Source organism: Orycteropus afer, unplaced genomic scaffold, assembly GCF_000298275.1.
Source record: "Orycteropus afer afer isolate SDZICR_OR568_19922 unplaced genomic scaffold, OryAfe1.0 scaffold00066, whole genome shotgun sequence".
Taxonomy (NCBI): Eukaryota; Metazoa; Chordata; class Mammalia; order Tubulidentata; family Orycteropodidae; genus Orycteropus; species Orycteropus afer.
Window position 1 is genome coordinate 2,685,247 of NW_006921653.1, and position 7,275 is coordinate 2,692,521.

General features: G+C 35.5%; 1 pseudogene; it reads left to right on the forward strand.

Moving 5' to 3' along the window:
* LOC103196459 overlaps positions 1-5,298 on the forward strand; it is a 153,259-nt pseudogene extending 147,961 nt beyond the window's left edge.
* The last annotated feature ends 1,977 nt before the right edge of the window (positions 5,299-7,275 follow it).

Sequence of the window (7,275 nt, forward strand, 5' to 3'; positions counted from 1 at the left end):
CAGCCACTCCTTGGAAGGAAGATGGGGCAATCTACTTCTGTAGTGATACTGCCTCAGAAACCTAAGGAGGGGTCGCTATGAGTTGGGTCCGACTCCACGGCACATAACAACAACAACAACATGGTGTATCTAGGAGCGCTGGTAGATAGTGTCTAAGGCACTTGACTGCTAACCAGAAGGCTGTCTGTTCAAACCCACCAGCCACTCCTCAGAAGGACGGTTGGCAATCTACTTCCATAGTGATACTGTCTCGGAAACCCAAGGAGGGATTGCTATGAATTGGGTCTGACTTGATAGCACGTAGCAACAACAATATGGTGTATCTACTTCTTTTCCATATGATCTGTTTTACTTCTGAAATTATTAATGCCCTAATATTGTTGTGTCATTCACATTGTGGCTTCAGATATGCTTTAATATCTTGTAGAATTATTTTCCCAAAGTCATTGTTCTTATTTTTTAATTTGATATTTTTTATATAATTTCACCTGCCAAACCACTTCGGACTCCACATATGCCTCTTTGTCAAACTAATATGGAGCTAAGGCAATTGTTTGTGAGCATTAGTATTCTCAAGAAAGTGAATTCTCTTTCATTTCACTTCATTCATAATAATAAGTATAGTTAATATTTGCTGAGCACTTCCTATAGCTAAAGCAAACAGAAGAAATGACAAGATAAAAGAGCTGAACAGAAGATTTCAAAGAGCAGCTCTAGAACACAAAGTCAATTATTATAATGAAATGCACAAAAACCTGGTGTTAGAAAACCAGAAGGGAAGAACATGCTCAGTATTTCTCAAGCTGAAAGAACTGAAGAAAAAGTTCAAGCCTCGAGTTGCAATATTGAAGGATTCTATGAACAATATATTGAATGATTCAGCAAACTTTAAAAGAAGAGGAAGGAATACACAGAGTCACTGTACCAAAAAGGACTGGTCGATGTTCATTCATTTCAGGAGGTGGCTATCCCAAGAGATTTGGAAGACAGCTACCTGGCCAACTGACTGGAAGAGATCCGTATTTGTACCCATTCCAAAGAAAGGTGATCCCACGGAGTGTGGAAATTATCAAACAATAATATCATTAATATCACACACAAGTAAAATCTTACAGAAGATAATTAAAAAATGGTTGCAGCTTTATGTTGACAGAGAAATTCCAAAAATGCAAACTGGATTCAGAACAGGATGTGGGATGAAGGATATCATTGCTGTTATCAGATGGACCTTGGCTGAAAGCAAAGAATATCAGAAATATGTTTACCTGTGTTTTACTGACTATACAAAAGCATTCAACTGTATAGATCATAACAAATTATGGACAACATTGAGAAGAATGGGAATTCCAGAACACTTAATTATGCTCACGAGGAACCTGTACATAGACCAGGAGGTTGCTGTTCGAACAAAACAAGGGGATTCTGCATGGTTTAAAATCAGGAGGGGAATCTGTCAGGGTTGTATCCTTTCACCATACTTGTTCACTCTGTATGCTGAACAAATAATCCTAGATGTTGAACTACATGAAAATGAACGTGGCATTAGGACTGTAGGAAGGCTCATTAACAACCTGCAATATGCCATGACACGTTGCTTGCTGAAAATGAGGATGATTTGAAGCACTTCCTGATGAAGACTGAAGACTACAAAATCTCAACATAAAGAAAACAAAAATCCTCACAACTGGACCAACAAGCAGCATCTTGATAAATGGAGAAAAGATTGAAGTTGTCAAAGACTTCATATTGCTTGGTTCTACAATTAACACCAATGGAAGCAGCAGTCAAGATGTATTGCATTGGGAAATCTGCTGCAAAAGATCTCTTTAAAGTGCTGAAGAGCAAAGATGTCTCCTGGAAGACTAAGGTGCACCTGACAGAAGCAATGGTATTTTCTATCACCTCGTATGCATGTGAGAGCTGGACAATGAATAAAGAAGTCTGAAGAAGAGTTGATGCTTTTGAGTTGTGGTGTTGGCGAAGAATGCTGAAAGTACCATGGACTGCTAAAAGAACTAACTGATCAGTCCTGGAGGAAGTACAGCCAGAATTCTCCTTGGAAGCGAGAATGGCTAGACTTCATCTCACCTACTTTGGTCATGTTGTCAGAAGGGACCATTCCCTGAAGAAGGATGTCATGCTCTGTAAATTGGAAGTTCAAAGAAAGGGAAGAAGGGCCTCAACAACAGGGACTGACACAGTGGCTGCAACAATGCACTTAGGTAAAGCAAGTATTGTGAGGCTGGCACAGGACCGGGCAGTGTTTCATTCTATTATACACAGGGTTGCTATGAGTCGGAGATGACTAAATGGCACCTAACAACCACTGCTACAATGAGCACTTCCTACGTTCCTGGAGCTCTTCTTCTCAAGCCTCACCTCATTTTAACTACATAAAAACCATAAGCACTTTTGACCAATATCATCCGCATTTTTAGAGATCAGGAAATAGAGGTTTCAAAAGCTTAGATATACTAGCCCAATGCCATAAATTCATATTTGAGAAGCCAAGTTATGGAGGATAGAATGGCTGTAGATGCTTAGGGGCTTGATATAGGGAATGAAATGTGACTGCTTAAAAAAGGATATAAAACTGGGGAAAGAGCATGTCCAAATTGATAGTCTCTGGGACAGGGCCACTTTAAGGTCTGTGACAGCCATCAACACTTAATAATAATCTCTGGTATCCCCTCCTTTGTTTACTCATGCATTCAAATGGGATATAATATGTGTGTGTGTGTGTGTATGCATGTCTTAGCTATCCATAAAGTAACATCTTTTAGTAATATTAGGGATTGAACACAAAAATGGTGTGTATGCCTTTTTTAGAGAAATTGAGTTAATCAGATTATAAAATTTTTTAGTGGAAATACACACACACGTGTGTGTATGTCACAGCTATCCATGATGTAGCTTCTTTTTAAATGTGACCACAATATTAGTAATTGAATTCAAAAGTGGAGTACGCAATTTTAGCAGATTGAGATGAACTGAATTATAAAATTTTTAATGGATGCAGGGGTCCTAAAATTTTTACTATATACCATATTTTCTACCAAAAAATATTTCATGTATTCTACAACAACCAAAAAAAATTCTAGCATTTTTGAATATTTCTAATGTTAGAATTGTATTAATTTGTTACCCATGTTAGTATTACATGAAATTTATGCTAGATTGCGCCCATGTGATGTCAAACATATTTTTAAATTAAAGCTATAAATATTGTTTACAAGACTTAGACACAACACTATACAGTTAAAAAGTAACTTGATTCGATTCATTGCAATGGTTAAATTATTCAATTTTTGTCACTCTTGCATGTCATTTGGGATTGGAGTTCCCATTGGATGCATGCAAGAGTATACCCTTTTTTTTTGTCACGGCAAACATCACTGCTCACCCTTCTGAATGGAATTATTGGATCAACAGAGGTGATGTACAAGATGACTTCTGAAAATGGATCAGAGACCTGTTATATATTAATATAATCCATCCTTGCCCAGTAACTGCTCATGTTAAACCCAGTTATTGGGTGAATGTAGCAAGAATTAGACTTAACAGGCCACATTCACCTCTTGTTTAGGAAAAAAACAGCATTCTCCCAAGAGAGCCACCAAAACCAGGAGTTTCAATTACACAGGGCAGAATAATAGGAGACAGATATCAACAAAGGTGTTGAAGTTTTAGGGGCCCTATATCTTAAACATCCTTGTGAGTGGATGTGCTCATCACCCTGTGTGAATTTTATTTCTGGCTAGTACATGCTCATGCACTAAAATGGGTATAAATTTCATTTAATGTTCTGTCAGCTCCCTTCCACTGAAGTGCTTGCTTTTCCTTGTGCTCTGTCTGTGTAGTATCTATAGGTCTTTGCTTTGGATAACTGGTGCCCCTGTTTTGTTGATGCCATAAGCATGCTCACCTTGCTTATTCAGCAATCCATCCCTACTCAGAGATTTTGGGATATAAAAGCATATCCAATATGGTTTCATGTTTTCTGGAACAGGCTAAATACCAAGCACTAGGCTGTCGGTTCAAACCCACCAGCTACTCCTCAGAAGGAAGGTTAGGCAATCTACTTCCATAGTGATACTTTCTCGACAACCCAAGAAGGGGTCGCTATGAGTCAGGGCCGACTCAACGGCACATAACAACAACAACAACAGTGTCCTTGGAAGCTACTACTTTGAATGACCTTCAAAGGCAAGGAGAGTTGAGTGTGGAGTCATATTTTCCCTGGAGGATCTAAAGGGAGAATCATTTCCTTACTTTTAGCTTCTGGTGGCTGCCAACATTCCTTGGCATTTCTTGGCTTGTGGTTGCATCACTCCAGTCTGTTGCTAACTTCATATTGCCTTCTCTTCTCCCTGTGTGTTAAATTTCCCATGCCTCCCTCTTATAAGGAGATATGTGATTGCATTTAGGGCCCACCCAAATAAAGGGAGGTTAATCTTCTCATTGCAAGATCCTTACCTTAAGAATATACAAAGACCATTTTTCAAATAAGGTAACATTTATAGGTTCCAGATATTATTATCTGATACCTTTGCATGGACGTTTTTCAGCCCACTATAATATTGCTTCAATTAGTGTAACTTAAATTACTTCATAACTGCTCATGAGATGGAAGTAAAACTTTTCTTCCTAAAGTATAGAGGCTTTTGAATAGCTTACTTATTATTGTATATCTTTCAGGTGAAGAATAATGCAGAATTCAAAAATAAAATTACATCACAAGCTTTAATATACCCTCACTTACAGATGCTTGATTTCTACATGCTATCTTACTGAGAATATAAGCATGGTATATTACTGTCTAGGGATATAGCAACTAAACTCAGATGTCTACATTTTACAAAGGACAAAATATATCCTCAAGTAATTAGAGCAAATTAACATATGCCTCAAGGATCAAGACATCTGTTCAAGTTTGTTAACTGGAGTATCTTACTTCTTGAAAATTTTAAAAAGAACAATGTTTATAAAGAACCAAGTCTGGGAATATGTGACTCTGAATATCAGAATTTATGGATAGTAGATTATCATCCTCATTGGCTAATGATTCTCAGTTACAAAATTTGCCATTAGCATATTCTTACCTGCCAATATGATATCCTGAGAAACGATGGATTTATATATGTCACATGACTTAGAAATGTTAAAGTTCCAGTTGCTCATGACCATATAGAGGATGGAATCCATGAAGCAGAATCATTCATGATCGCACCATTTTATTTACACCTAGGAGTTAGAGTAATAAATAAGTATCTTAGTTGTCTAGATGAAAATCTATAAATACTTGGTATATATATCTACCTAACCATTTAGCATATAGTTATTGAAACATATTTTGTTACCCTGTGAGTTTCATGAACTCATAAACTTAAGTTTGAATCAGAGCACTAATATTTACTGTGTGTTCTGGATCAATTTAGTATTTTCCCTAATCTTAGATCTAGCTAATATAGAGATATTAATGGGTATTATTCCCATTAAATATCACTTATTCTATTTGATCAACTCTAAATATGCACCAATAGTATTAAAAGATATGAGTAGAGTCTAAGTTTATGAAACACAGACATAATAGTTTCCATGCAATAATAGGAATAACAATGGTTAACAAGGAGGAGAAAGTTTAAGGAAATAAAATTGAAAATCACCATGGCATTTGTATAAATATTTGTATGGATATTTGTATGAATATGCTATATTACAGCTTTTTTTTTTTTTTTTTCAGTTAAGAATGGTCCATACATTATTTGGACCCATTCAATGTAAAGTCTATCAGATTTTTCCTTTTTTTTTTTTTTATTAACTAACTGTACACAATGCGTGCTTTCAAATGTATCACTAGGCTCCTTAGCTTATTGAAGGAAAAGGTTAACACTTGGACTGTAATCCTTCTTACAGACTAAATATTTGGTCTTTACTAGTACTACTACTACCAGGTGATATTAGTGCTTTCATAACCATGCACTGATTAGTCATACAGGAAGTCCCTTACTCATCTATAGTTAAGAGTCTAGTTTATATACTCTGTTATTTTGAGTTTCTGAAGTGATGAATCACTTACCCATATAGGGGTTGCATACTACCAAATACCTAAGCTGATGATCTACAGATTGACAGGTTTCTCTGAGATGATGGGACCCAAATTCAGCCTCCACCGACTTCAGAGCCAAAATGTATTTTCATCATGTTGAAGCCCATGTGATGCTGCTGTTTGTGTTGTATTCTTTTTCCCATTCTTTATTTTTCTTAAAGATGAGTAGATTTGAGGCTGTGTTAATCCAATTGTATTATGTGCATGTGATTGAAAATCTAATCTCAAAGCACATTTTGTCTGTCTGTAGCTTGGGTTTCTTTTTTGGTCATCACAACATCAAATCTGTTCACAAATCATTAAGCATATTTTATGAGTTAAGCGTCTTCTCTGTAGTTCAGTCACTGAGGTATTGCAGAACCTGTCAATTCATGTTTTCTTTGCTATTGGTTGTCCCATGATATGTATGAAGCTGTAACATCCTATGGAACAAGCACCTGGCTCTTACATTTACAAAATTAGATGGAAATTTAAGCAATTGACAAAAATAAGTTTCCTGAATTAACCACTAATCAGTCTGATTATATGAGTTTGCTTTATAAACATCATCCACTAAGAAAGTCTTTAGGATAATCACAGCATCCATGAAAGCATTTGCTTATTAGTTATTTATAAAACTATTAAGTATATAAGTATTCAGTTTCAAAGAATCTCTGAGCATGGAAAAAGGGTGAGAGAATGGAGTCATTTTCTCATTCATAATGGAAATGTTTTGAAGTAAATTCTTCAAACATTAAATGCATTCATACCGGACTGAAACTGAAAAAAGTATGCCAGAATTAATTACGAATTCTGTTTAAATCTGTCATCATTCAGTTGATAAATCTACTTTACTAATAATATACAAAAGTTAGCTTTGATACTGTTATTATATGTCATATTTCCATAAATACTTATAATAAAATATTAAACAAATCACTAGTAACAGTGTAATTTTGTATATGATATGTTTTGGATATAAATATAGGGTTAACAGTTTATTTTCTTGTCCCTGTAAAGCGAAATATAAATTATGTATTTTCATGTATGGAACACAAATAGTAGATGAAAAATATGCATCGAAAGCAAGTCATGTCTTGAAAATGTAAAGAGAATAAAAATATACAATTTTAACCATAAAAAAAGACACATTACCAGTCAGTAGAAAGATATATACCTTATGAGTA